General features: G+C 47.8%; 35 non-coding genes across 35 annotated transcripts; 11 read left to right on the top strand and 24 right to left on the bottom strand.

Annotated features, from left to right (window-relative positions):
- The first annotated feature begins 48 nt into the window (after nucleotides 1-48).
- On the top strand, nucleotides 49-121 carry Trnav-cac (transfer RNA valine (anticodon CAC)). Its single transcript has one exon. It is a non-coding gene; the product is annotated as a tRNA-Val (tRNA).
- Nucleotides 122-665: 544 nt separating this feature from the next.
- On the top strand, nucleotides 666-738 carry Trnav-cac (transfer RNA valine (anticodon CAC)). Its single transcript has one exon. It is a non-coding gene; the product is annotated as a tRNA-Val (tRNA).
- A 268-nt stretch (nucleotides 739-1,006) lies between these two features.
- Nucleotides 1,007-1,078, bottom strand: Trnaq-cug (transfer RNA glutamine (anticodon CUG)). The gene has a single exon. It is a non-coding gene; the product is annotated as a tRNA-Gln (tRNA).
- Nucleotides 1,079-1,118: 40 nt separating this feature from the next.
- Nucleotides 1,119-1,191, bottom strand: Trnav-aac (transfer RNA valine (anticodon AAC)). The gene has a single exon. It is a non-coding gene; the product is annotated as a tRNA-Val (tRNA).
- A 432-nt stretch (nucleotides 1,192-1,623) lies between these two features.
- Nucleotides 1,624-1,695, bottom strand: Trnaq-cug (transfer RNA glutamine (anticodon CUG)). Its single transcript has one exon. It is a non-coding gene; the product is annotated as a tRNA-Gln (tRNA).
- Nucleotides 1,696-1,735: 40 nt separating this feature from the next.
- Trnav-uac (transfer RNA valine (anticodon UAC)) lies at nucleotides 1,736-1,808 on the bottom strand. The gene has a single exon. It is a non-coding gene; the product is annotated as a tRNA-Val (tRNA).
- A 432-nt stretch (nucleotides 1,809-2,240) lies between these two features.
- Trnaq-cug (transfer RNA glutamine (anticodon CUG)) lies at nucleotides 2,241-2,312 on the bottom strand. The gene has a single exon. It is a non-coding gene; the product is annotated as a tRNA-Gln (tRNA).
- Nucleotides 2,313-2,518: 206 nt separating this feature from the next.
- Trnav-cac (transfer RNA valine (anticodon CAC)) lies at nucleotides 2,519-2,591 on the top strand. Its single transcript has one exon. It is a non-coding gene; the product is annotated as a tRNA-Val (tRNA).
- A 268-nt stretch (nucleotides 2,592-2,859) lies between these two features.
- Nucleotides 2,860-2,931, bottom strand: Trnaq-cug (transfer RNA glutamine (anticodon CUG)). Its single transcript has one exon. It is a non-coding gene; the product is annotated as a tRNA-Gln (tRNA).
- A 40-nt stretch (nucleotides 2,932-2,971) lies between these two features.
- Nucleotides 2,972-3,047, bottom strand: Trnav-aac (transfer RNA valine (anticodon AAC)). Its single transcript has one exon. It is a non-coding gene; the product is annotated as a tRNA-Val (tRNA).
- Nucleotides 3,048-3,479: 432 nt separating this feature from the next.
- Trnaq-cug (transfer RNA glutamine (anticodon CUG)) lies at nucleotides 3,480-3,551 on the bottom strand. The gene has a single exon. It is a non-coding gene; the product is annotated as a tRNA-Gln (tRNA).
- Nucleotides 3,552-3,591: 40 nt separating this feature from the next.
- On the bottom strand, nucleotides 3,592-3,664 carry Trnav-uac (transfer RNA valine (anticodon UAC)). The gene has a single exon. It is a non-coding gene; the product is annotated as a tRNA-Val (tRNA).
- A 432-nt stretch (nucleotides 3,665-4,096) lies between these two features.
- On the bottom strand, nucleotides 4,097-4,168 carry Trnaq-cug (transfer RNA glutamine (anticodon CUG)). The gene has a single exon. It is a non-coding gene; the product is annotated as a tRNA-Gln (tRNA).
- A 343-nt stretch (nucleotides 4,169-4,511) lies between these two features.
- On the bottom strand, nucleotides 4,512-4,584 carry Trnam-cau (transfer RNA methionine (anticodon CAU)). The gene has a single exon. It is a non-coding gene; the product is annotated as a tRNA-Met (tRNA).
- A 131-nt stretch (nucleotides 4,585-4,715) lies between these two features.
- Nucleotides 4,716-4,787, bottom strand: Trnaq-cug (transfer RNA glutamine (anticodon CUG)). The gene has a single exon. It is a non-coding gene; the product is annotated as a tRNA-Gln (tRNA).
- A 204-nt stretch (nucleotides 4,788-4,991) lies between these two features.
- On the top strand, nucleotides 4,992-5,064 carry Trnav-cac (transfer RNA valine (anticodon CAC)). Its single transcript has one exon. It is a non-coding gene; the product is annotated as a tRNA-Val (tRNA).
- A 64-nt stretch (nucleotides 5,065-5,128) lies between these two features.
- On the bottom strand, nucleotides 5,129-5,201 carry Trnai-uau (transfer RNA isoleucine (anticodon UAU)). Its single transcript has one exon. It is a non-coding gene; the product is annotated as a tRNA-Ile (tRNA).
- Nucleotides 5,202-5,608: 407 nt separating this feature from the next.
- Trnav-cac (transfer RNA valine (anticodon CAC)) lies at nucleotides 5,609-5,681 on the top strand. The gene has a single exon. It is a non-coding gene; the product is annotated as a tRNA-Val (tRNA).
- Nucleotides 5,682-5,949: 268 nt separating this feature from the next.
- Trnaq-cug (transfer RNA glutamine (anticodon CUG)) lies at nucleotides 5,950-6,021 on the bottom strand. The gene has a single exon. It is a non-coding gene; the product is annotated as a tRNA-Gln (tRNA).
- Nucleotides 6,022-6,061: 40 nt separating this feature from the next.
- On the bottom strand, nucleotides 6,062-6,134 carry Trnav-aac (transfer RNA valine (anticodon AAC)). Its single transcript has one exon. It is a non-coding gene; the product is annotated as a tRNA-Val (tRNA).
- Nucleotides 6,135-6,225: 91 nt separating this feature from the next.
- On the top strand, nucleotides 6,226-6,298 carry Trnav-cac (transfer RNA valine (anticodon CAC)). The gene has a single exon. It is a non-coding gene; the product is annotated as a tRNA-Val (tRNA).
- A 380-nt stretch (nucleotides 6,299-6,678) lies between these two features.
- Nucleotides 6,679-6,751, bottom strand: Trnav-aac (transfer RNA valine (anticodon AAC)). The gene has a single exon. It is a non-coding gene; the product is annotated as a tRNA-Val (tRNA).
- A 91-nt stretch (nucleotides 6,752-6,842) lies between these two features.
- Nucleotides 6,843-6,915, top strand: Trnav-cac (transfer RNA valine (anticodon CAC)). Its single transcript has one exon. It is a non-coding gene; the product is annotated as a tRNA-Val (tRNA).
- Nucleotides 6,916-7,183: 268 nt separating this feature from the next.
- On the bottom strand, nucleotides 7,184-7,255 carry Trnaq-cug (transfer RNA glutamine (anticodon CUG)). Its single transcript has one exon. It is a non-coding gene; the product is annotated as a tRNA-Gln (tRNA).
- Nucleotides 7,256-7,295: 40 nt separating this feature from the next.
- Trnav-uac (transfer RNA valine (anticodon UAC)) lies at nucleotides 7,296-7,368 on the bottom strand. Its single transcript has one exon. It is a non-coding gene; the product is annotated as a tRNA-Val (tRNA).
- Nucleotides 7,369-7,459: 91 nt separating this feature from the next.
- Trnav-cac (transfer RNA valine (anticodon CAC)) lies at nucleotides 7,460-7,532 on the top strand. Its single transcript has one exon. It is a non-coding gene; the product is annotated as a tRNA-Val (tRNA).
- Nucleotides 7,533-7,912: 380 nt separating this feature from the next.
- On the bottom strand, nucleotides 7,913-7,985 carry Trnav-uac (transfer RNA valine (anticodon UAC)). The gene has a single exon. It is a non-coding gene; the product is annotated as a tRNA-Val (tRNA).
- Nucleotides 7,986-8,076: 91 nt separating this feature from the next.
- Nucleotides 8,077-8,149, top strand: Trnav-cac (transfer RNA valine (anticodon CAC)). Its single transcript has one exon. It is a non-coding gene; the product is annotated as a tRNA-Val (tRNA).
- A 380-nt stretch (nucleotides 8,150-8,529) lies between these two features.
- Nucleotides 8,530-8,602, bottom strand: Trnav-aac (transfer RNA valine (anticodon AAC)). The gene has a single exon. It is a non-coding gene; the product is annotated as a tRNA-Val (tRNA).
- Nucleotides 8,603-8,693: 91 nt separating this feature from the next.
- Trnav-cac (transfer RNA valine (anticodon CAC)) lies at nucleotides 8,694-8,766 on the top strand. Its single transcript has one exon. It is a non-coding gene; the product is annotated as a tRNA-Val (tRNA).
- A 268-nt stretch (nucleotides 8,767-9,034) lies between these two features.
- Nucleotides 9,035-9,106, bottom strand: Trnaq-cug (transfer RNA glutamine (anticodon CUG)). The gene has a single exon. It is a non-coding gene; the product is annotated as a tRNA-Gln (tRNA).
- A 40-nt stretch (nucleotides 9,107-9,146) lies between these two features.
- Trnav-uac (transfer RNA valine (anticodon UAC)) lies at nucleotides 9,147-9,219 on the bottom strand. The gene has a single exon. It is a non-coding gene; the product is annotated as a tRNA-Val (tRNA).
- A 91-nt stretch (nucleotides 9,220-9,310) lies between these two features.
- On the top strand, nucleotides 9,311-9,383 carry Trnav-cac (transfer RNA valine (anticodon CAC)). The gene has a single exon. It is a non-coding gene; the product is annotated as a tRNA-Val (tRNA).
- Nucleotides 9,384-9,651: 268 nt separating this feature from the next.
- On the bottom strand, nucleotides 9,652-9,723 carry Trnaq-cug (transfer RNA glutamine (anticodon CUG)). Its single transcript has one exon. It is a non-coding gene; the product is annotated as a tRNA-Gln (tRNA).
- A 40-nt stretch (nucleotides 9,724-9,763) lies between these two features.
- Nucleotides 9,764-9,836, bottom strand: Trnav-uac (transfer RNA valine (anticodon UAC)). Its single transcript has one exon. It is a non-coding gene; the product is annotated as a tRNA-Val (tRNA).
- Nucleotides 9,837-9,884: the final 48 nt, after the last annotated feature.

Raw genomic sequence — 9,884 nt, 5'->3', positions numbered from 1 at the left:
TTTTAGCTTTGTATTGCTTTCCTTCGTCATAGGTTCCAAAATTCATTGGATTCCGTAGTGTAGCGGTTATCACGTGCGCTTCACAGGCGCAAGGTCCCCGGTTCGAGCCCGGGCGGAATCATTGTTGAGTTGCTACTTTTGTAATAGGCGTCAAAAATTTGATTCACTGCGGCTTTTAAAAGCCTTGCCCTGTGTGAGGATCGAACTCACGACCTTCATATTATAAGTCTGACGCGCTGCCTACTGCACTAACAAGGCACTGTGCCCTAATCCGATGCATTTCAGAAGAACGTTGTTATTACAATGTCTTCTTGCAAATGACTAAAATATTTGAAGTGCCGTTGCTTCCAAACGCCCAATAGGTGCTTCCGAGGCACAAATAACGGCACAGGTTCCACCGAGACTTGAACTCGGATCGCAGGATTCAGAGTCCTGAGTGCTAGCCATTACACCATGAAACCTACAGACGCTCTTCCGAGGTTCGCTTCGGGGAAACATCAATGATTCCGCCCGGGCTCGAACCGGGGACCTTGCGCGTGTAAAGCGCACGTGATAAACACTACACTACGGAATATGGCACCTAACAAGCGACATGTTTTTGCTTTTTTCTCTAGCTATTTTAGCCTTGTATTGCTTTCCTTCGTCATAGGTTCCAAAATACATTGGATTCCGTAGTGTAGCGGTTATCACGTGCGCTTCACACGCGCAAGGTCCCAGGTTCGAGCCCGGGCGGAATCATTGTTAAGTTGCTAGTTTTGTAATAGGCGTCAAACATTTGATTCACTGCGGCATTTAAAAGCCTTGCCCTGTGTGAGGATCGAACTCATGACCTTCAGATTATGAGACTGACGCGCTGCCTACTGCGCTAACAATGCACTGTGACCTAATCCGATGCATTTCAGAAGAACGTTGTTATTACAATGTTTTCTTGCAAATGACTAAAATATTTGAAGTGCCGTTGCTTCCAAACGCCCAATAGGTGCTTCCGAGGCACAAATAACGGCACAGGATCCACCGAGACTTGAACTCGGATCGCAGGATTCAGAGTCCTGAGTGCTAACCATTACACCATGGAACCTACAGAGGCTCTTCCGAGGTTCGCTTCGCTGAAAAATCAATGATTCCGCCCGGGCTCGAACCGGGGACCTTGCGCGTGTTAAGCGCACGTGATAACCACTACACTACGGAATCTGGCAACTAAAAAGCGACATGTTTTTGCTTTTTTCTCTAGCTATTTTAGCCTTGTATTGCTCTCCTTCGTCATAGGTTCCAAAGTTCATTGGATTCCGTAGTGTAGCGGTTATCACGTGCGCTTCACACGCGCAAGGTCCCCTGTTCGAGCCCGGGCGGCATCATTGTTGAGTTGCTAGTTTTGTAATAGGCGTCAAACATTTGATTCACTGCGGCTTTTAAAAGCCTTGCCCTGTGTAAGGATCGAACTCACGACCTTCAGATTATGAGACTGACGCGCTGCCTACTGCGCTAACAAGGCACTGTGCCCTAATCCGATGCATTTCAGAAGAACGTTGTTATTACAATGTCTTCTTGCAAATGACTAAAATATTTCAAGTGCCGTTGCTTCCAAACGCCCAATTGGTGCTTCCGAGGCACAACTAACGGCACAGGTTCCACCGAGACTTGAACTCGGATCGCAGGATTCAGAGTCCTGAGTGCTAACCATTACACCATGGAACCTACGGAGGCTCTTCCGAGGTTCGCTTCGCGGAAACATCAATGATTCCGCCCGGGCTCGAACCGGGGACCTTGCGCGTGTAAAGCGCACGTGATAACCACTACACTACGGAATCTGGCAACTAACAAGCGACATGTTTTTGCTTTTTTCTCTAGCTATTTTAGCCTTGTATTGCTTTCCTTCGTCATAGGTTCCAAAATCCATTGGATTACGTAGTGTAGCGGTTATCACGTGCGCTTCACACGCGCAAGGTCCCGGGTTCGAGCTCGGGCAGAATCATTGTTGAGTTGCTAGTTTTGTAATAGGCGTCAAACATTTGATTCACTGCGGCTTTTAAAAGCCTTGCCCTGTGGGAGGATCGAACTCACGACCTTCAGATTATGAGACTGACGCGCCGCCTACTGCGCTAACAAGGCACTGTGCCCTAATCCCATGCATTTCAGAAGAACGTTGTTATTACAATGTCTCCTTGCAAATGACTAAAATATTTGAAGTGCCGTTGCTTCCCAACGCCCAATAGTTGCTTCCAAGGCACAACTAACGGCACAGGTTCCGCCGAGACTTGAACTCGGATCGCAGGATTCAGAGTCCTGAGTGCTAACCATTACACCATGGAACCTACAGAGGCTCTTCCGACTTTCGCTTCGCGGAAACATCAATGATTCCGCCCGGGCTCGAACCGGGGACTTTGCGCGTGTTAAACGCACGTGATAACCACAACACTACGGAATGTGGCAAAACTAACAAGCGACATGTTTTTGCTTTTACCTCTAGCTATTTTAGCTTTGTATTGCTTTCCTTCGTCATAGGTTCCAAAATTCATTGGATTCCGTAGTGTAGCGGTTATCACGTGCGCTTCACAGGCGCAAGGTCCCCGGTTCGAGCCCGGGCGGAATCATTGTTGAGTTGCTACTTTTGTAATAGGCGTCAAAAATTTGATTCACTGCGGCTTTTAAAAGCCTTGCCCTGTGTGAGGATCGAACTCACGACCTTCATATTATAAGACTGACGCGCTGCCTACTGCACTAACAAGGCACTGTGCCCTAATCCGATGCATTTCAGAAGAACGTTGTTATTACAATGTCTTCTTGCAAATGACTAAAATATTTGAAGTGCCGTTGCTTCCAAACGCCCAATAGGTGCTTCCAAGGCACAAATAACGGCACAGGTTCCACCGAGACTTGAACTCGGATCGCAGGATTCAGAGTCCTGAGTGCTAACCATTACACCATGGAACCTACACAGGCTCTTCCGAGGTTCGCTTCGCTGAAAAATCAATGATTCCGCCCGGGCTCGAACCGGGGACCTTGCGCGTGTTAAGCGCACGTGATAACCACCACTACACTACGGAATTTGGCAACTAAAAAGCGACATGTTTTTGCTTTTTTCTCTAGCTATTTTAGCCTTGTATTGCTCTCCTTCGTCATAGGTTCCAAAGTTCATTGGATTCCGTAGTGTAGCGGTTATCACGTGCGCTTCACACGCGCAAGGTCCCCTGTTCGAGCCCGGGCGGCATCATTGTTGAGTTGCTAGTTTTGTAATAGGCGTCAAACATTTGATTCACTGCGGCTTTTAAAAGCCTTGCCCTGTGTAAGGATCGAACTCACGACCTTCAGATTATGAGACTGACGCGCTGCCTACTGCGCTAACAAGGCACTGTGCCCTAATCCGATGCATTTCAGAAGAACGTTGTTATTACAATGTCTTCTTGCAAATGACTAAAATATTTCAAGTGCCGTTGCTTCCAAACGCCCAATTGGTGCTTCCAAGGCACAACTAACGGCACAGGTTCCACCGAGACTTGAACTCGGATCGCAGGATTCAGAGTCCTGAGTGCTAACCATTACACCATGGAACCTACAGAGGCTCTTCCGAGGTTCGCTTCGCGGAAACATCAATGATTCCGCCCGGGCTCGAACCGGGGACCTTGCGCGTGTAAAGCGCACGTGATAACCACTACACTACGGAATCTGGCAACTAACAAGCGACATGTTTTTGCTTTTTCCTCTAGCTATTTTAGCCTTGTATTGCTTTCCTTCGTCATAGGTTCCAAAATCCATTGGATTACGTATTGTAGCGGTTATCACGTGCGCTTCACACGCGCAAGGTCCCCGGTTCGAGCTCGGGCAGAATCATTGTTGAGTTGCTAGTTTTGTAATAGGCGTCAAACATTTGATTCACTGCGGCTTTTAAAAGCCTTGCCCTGTGGGAGGATCGAACTCACGACCTTCAGATTATGAGACTGACGCGCTGCCTACTGCGCTAACAAGGCACTGTGCCCTAATCCCATGCATTTCAGAAGAACGTTGTTATTACAATGTCTCCTTGCAAATGACTAAAATATTTGAAGTGCCGTTGCTTCCCAACGCCCAATAGTTGCTTCCAAGGCACAACTAACGGCACAGGTTCCGCCGAGACTTGAACTCGGATCGCAGGATTCAGAGTCCTGAGTGCTAACCATTACACCATGGAACCTACAGAGGCTCTTCCGACTTTTGCTTCGCGGAAACATCAATGATTCCGCCCGGGCTCGAACCGGGGACTTTGCGCGTGTTAAACGCACGTGATAACCACAACACTACGGAATGTGGCAAAACTATCAAGCGACATGTTTTTGCTTTTTTTTCTAGCTATTTTAGCCTTGTATTGCTTTCCTTCGCCATCGGTTCCAAAATTCATTGGATTCCGTAGTGTAGCGGTTATCACGTGCGCTTCACACGCCCAAGGTCCCCAGTTCGAGCCCGGGCGGAATCATTGTTGAGTTGCTAGTTTTGTAATAGGCATCAAACATCTGATTCACAGCGGCTTTTAAAAGCCTTGCCCTGTGTGAGGATCGAACTCACGACCTTCAGATTATGAGACTGACGCGCTGCCTACTGCGCTAACAAGGCACTGTGCCCTAGTCCGATGCATTTCAGAAGAACGTTGTTATTACAATGTCTTCTTGCAACTGACTAAAATATTTGAAGTGCCGTTGCTTCCAAACACCGAATAGGTGTTTCCGAGGCACAACTAACGGCACAGGTTCCACCGAGACTTGAACTCGGATCGCAGGATTCAGAATCCTGAGTGCTAACCATTACACCATGGAACCTACAGAGGCTCTTCCGAGGTTCGCTTTGCGAAAACATCAATGATTCCGCCCGGGCTCGAACCGGGGACCTTGTGCGTGTTAAGCGCACGTGATAAGCACTACACTACGGAATCTGCCAACTAAAAAGCGACATGTTTTTGCTTTTACCTCTAGCTATTTTAGCTTTGTATTGCTTTCCTTCGTCATAGGTTCCAAAATTCATTGGATTCCGTAGTGTAGCGGTTATCACGTGCGCTTCACAGGCGCAAGGTCCCCGGTTCGAGCCCGGGCGGAATCATTGTTGAGTTGCTAGTTTTGTAATAGGCGTCAAAAATTTGATTCACTGCGGCTTTTAAAAGCCTTGCCCTGTGTGAGGATCGAACTCACGACCTTCAGATTATAAGACTGACGCGCTGCCTACTGCACTAACAAGGCACTGTGCCCTAATCCGATGCATTTCAGAAGAACGTTGTTATTACAATGTCTTCTTGCAAATGACTAAAATATTTGAAGTGCCGTTGCTTCCAAACGCCCAATAGGTGCTTCCGAGGCACAAATAACGGCACAGGTTCCACCGAGACTTGAACTCGGATCGCAGGATTCAGAGTCCTGAGTGCTAGCCATTACACCATGAAACCTACAGACGCTCTTCCGAGGTTCGCTTCGCGGAAACATCAATGATTCCGCCCGGGCTCGAACCGGGGACCTTGCGCGTGTAAAGCGCACGTGATAAACACTACACTACGGAATATGGCACCTAACAAGCGACATGTTTTTGCTTTTTTCTCTAGCTATTTTAGCCTTGTATTGCTTTCCTTCGTCATAGGTTCCAAAATACATTGGATTCCGTAGTGTAGCGGTTATCACGTGCGCTTCACACGCGCAAGGTCCCAGGTTCGAGCCCGGGCGGAATCATTGTTAAGTTGCTAGTTTTGTAATAGGCGTCAAACATTTGATTCACTGCGGCATTTAAAAGCCTTGCCCTGTGTGAGGATCGAACTCATGACCTTCAGATTATGAGACTGTTGCGCTGCCTACTGCGCTAACAAGGCACTGTGCCCTAATCCGATGCATTTCAGAAGAACGTTGTTATTACAATGTCTTCTTGCAAATGACTAAAATATTTGAAGTGTCGTTGCTTCCAAACGCCCAGAAGGTGCTTCCGAGGCACAAATAACGGCACAGGTTCCACCGAGACTTGAACTCGGATCGCAGGATTCAGAGTCCTGAGTGCTAACCATTACACCATGGAACCTACAGAGGCTCTTCCGAGGTTCGCTTCGCGGAAACATCAATGATTCCGCCCGGGCTCGAACCGGGGACCTTGCGCGTGTTAAGCGCACGTGATAACCACTACACTACGGAATCTGGCAACTAACAAGCGACATGTTTTTGCTTTTTTCTCTAGCTATTTTAGCCTTGTATTGCTTTCCTTCGTCATCGGTTCCAAAATTCATTGGATTCCGTTGTGTAGCGGTTAGCACGTGCGCTTCACACGCGCAAGGTCCCCGGTTCGAGCCCGGGCGGAATCATTGTCGAGTTGCTAGTTTTGTAATAGGCGTCAAAAATTTGATTCACTGCGGCTTTTAAAAGCCTTTCCCTGTGTGAGGATCGAACTCACGACCTTCAGATTATGAGACTGACGCGCTACCTACTGCGCTAACAAGGCACTGTGCCCTAATCCGATGCATTTCAGAAGAACGTTGTTATTAAAATGTCTTCTTGCAAATGACTAAAATATTTGAAGTGCCGTTGCTTCCAAACGCCCAATAGGTGCTTCCGAGGCACAACTAACGGCACAGGTTCCAACGAGACTTGAACTCGGATCGCAGGATTCAGAGTCCTGAGTGCTAACCATTACACCATGGAACCTAGAGAGGCTCTTCCGAGGTTCGCTTCGCGGAAACATCAATGATTCCGCCCGGGCTCGAACCAGGGACCTTGCGCGTGTTAAGCGCACGTGATAACCACTACACTACGGAATCTGGCAACTAAAAAGCGACATGTTTTTGCTTTTTTCTCTAGCTATTTTAGCCTTGTATTTCTTTCCTTCGTCATAGGTTCCAAAATACATTGGATTCCGTAGTGTAGCGGTTATCACGTGCGCTTCACACGCGCAAGGTCCCCGGTTCGAGGCCGGGCGGAATCATTGTTGAGTTGATAGTTTTGTAATAGGCGTCAAAAATTTGATTCACTGCGGCTTTTAAAAGACTTGTCCTGTGTGAGGATCGAACTCACGACCTTCAGATTATGAGACTGACGCGCTGCCTTCTGCGCTAACAAGGCACTGTGCCCTAATCCGATGCATTTCAGATAAACGTTGTTATTATAATGTCTTCTTGCAAATGACTAAAATATTTGAAGTGCCGTTGCTTCCAAACGCCCAATAGGTGCTTCCGAGGCACAAATAACGGCACAGGTTCCACCGAGACTTGAACTCGGATCGCAGGATTCAGAGTCCTGAGTGCTAACCATTACACCATGGAACCTACAGAGGCTCTTCCGAGGTTCGCTTCGCGGAAACATCAATGATTCCGCCCGGGCTCGAACCGGGGACCTTGCGCGTGTAAAGCGCACGTGATAACCACTACACTACGGAATCTGCCAACTAACAAGCGACATGTTTTTGCTTTTTTCTCTAGCTATTTTAGCCTTGTATTGCTTTCCTTCGTCATAGGTTCCAAAATTCATTGGATTCCGTAGTGTAGCGGTTATCACGTGCGCTTCACACGCACAAGGTCCCCGGTTCGATCCCGGGCGGAATCATTGTTCAGTTGCTAGTTTTGTAATAGGCGTCAAACATTTGATTCACTGCGGCTTTTAAAAGCCTTGCCCTGTGTGAGGATCGAACTCACGACCTTCAGATTATGAGACTGACACGCTGCCTACTGCGCTAACAAGGCACTGTGCCCTAATCCCAAGCATTTCACAAGAACGTGGTTAATACAATGTCTTCTTGCAAATTACTAAAATATTTGAAGTGCCGTTGCTTCCAAACGCCCAATAGGTGCTTCCGAGGCACAAATAACGGCACAGGTTCCACCGAGACTTGAACTCGGATCGCAGGATTCAGAGTCCTGAGTGCCAACCATTACACCATGGAACCTACAGAGGCTCTTCCGAGGTTCGCTTCGCGGAAACATCAATGATTCCGCCCGGGCTCGAACCGGGGACCTTGCGCGTGTAAAGCGCACGTGATAACCACTACACTACGGAATCTGGCAACTAACAAGCGACATGTTTTTGCTTTTTTCTCTAGCTATTTTAGCCTTGTATTGCTTTCCTTCGTCATAGGTTCCAAAATTCATTGGATTCCGTAGTGTAGCGGTTATCACGTGCGCTTCACAGGCGCAAGGTCCCCGGTTCGAGCCCGGGCGGAATCATTGTTGAGTTGCTAGTTTTGTAATAGGCGTCAAACATTTGATTCATTGCGGCTTTTAAAAGCCTTGCCCTGTGTGAGGATCGAACTCACGACTTTCAGATTATGAGACTGACGCGCTACCTACTGCGCTAACAAGGCACTGTGCCCTAATCCGATGCATTTCAGAAGAACGTTGTTATTAAAATGTCTTCTTGCAAATGACTAAAATATTTGAAGTGCCGTTGCTTCCAAACGCCCAATAGGTGCTTCCGAGGCACAACTAACGGCACAGGTTCCAACGAGACTTGAACTCGGATCGCAGGATTCAGAGTCCTGAGTGCTAACCATTACACCATGGAACCTAGAGAGGCTCTTCCGAGGTTCGCTTCGCGGAAACATCAATGATTCCGCCCGGGCTCGAACCAGGGACCTTGCGCGTGTTAAGCGCACGTGATAACCACTACACTACGGAATCTGGCAACTAAAAAGCGACATGTTTTTGCTTTTTTCTCTAGCTATTTTAGCCTTGTATTTCTTTCCTTCGTCATAGGTTCCAAAATACATTGGATTCCGTAGTGTAGCGGTTATCACGTGCGCTTCACACGCGCAAGGTCCCCGGTTCGAGGCCGGGCGGAATCATTGTTGAGTTGATATTTTTGTAATAGGCGTCAAAAATTTGATTCACTGCGGCTTTTAAAAGACTTGTCCTGTGTGAGGATCGAACTCACGACCTTCAGATTATGAGACTGACGCGCTGCCTTCTGCGCTAACAAGGCACTGTGCCCTAATCCGATGCATTTCAGATAAACGTTGTTATTATAATGTCTTCTTGCAAATGACTAAAATATTTGAAGTGCCGTTGCTTCCAAACGCCCAATAGGTGCTTCCGAGGCACAAATAACGGCACAGGTTCCACCGAGACTTGAACTCGGATCGCAGGATTCAGAGTCCTGAGTGCTAACCATTACACCATGGAACCTACAGAGGCTCTTCCGAGGTTCGCTTCGCGGAAACATCAATGATTCCGCCCGGGCTCGAACCGGGGACCTTGCGCGTGTAAAGCGCACGTGATAACCACTACACTACGGAATCTGCCAACTAACAAGCGACATGTTTTTGCTTTTTTCTCTAGCTATTTTAGCCTTGTATTGCTTTCCTTCGTCATAGGTTCCAAAATTCATTGGATTCCGTAGTGTAGCGGTTATCACGTGCGCTTCACACGCACAAGGTCCCCGGTTCGAGCCCGGGCGGAATCATTGTTCAGTTGCTAGTTTTGTAATAGGCGTCAAACATTTGATTCACTGCGGCTTTTAAAAGCCTTGCCCTGTGTGAGGATCGAACTCACGACCTTCAGATTATGAGACTGACACGCTGCCTACTGCGCTAACAAGGCACTGTGCCCTAATCCCAAGCATTTCACAAGAACGTGGTTAATACAATGTCTTCTTGCAAATTACTAAAATATTTGAAGTGCCGTTGCTTCCAAACGCCCAATAGGTGCTTCCGAGGCACAAATAACGGCACAGGTTCCACCGAGACTTGAACTCGGATCGCAGGATTCAGAGTCCTGAGTGCTAACCATTACACCATGGAACCTACAGAGGCTCTTCCGAGGTTCGCTTCGCGGAAACATCAATGATTCCGCCCGGGCTCGAACCGGGGACCTTGCGCGTGTAAAGCGCACGTGATAACCACTACACTACGGAATCTGGCAACTAACAAGCGACATGTTTTTGCTTTTTTCTCTAGCTATTTTA

The sequence above is a fragment of the Hydractinia symbiolongicarpus genome, chromosome 7 (assembly GCF_029227915.1).
Source record: "Hydractinia symbiolongicarpus strain clone_291-10 chromosome 7, HSymV2.1, whole genome shotgun sequence".
In the NCBI taxonomy this organism is placed as follows: Eukaryota; Metazoa; Cnidaria; class Hydrozoa; order Anthoathecata; family Hydractiniidae; genus Hydractinia; species Hydractinia symbiolongicarpus.
Note: the sequence above shows the minus strand (reverse complement) of the source record. Positions and strands in the feature narration are given on the sequence as shown.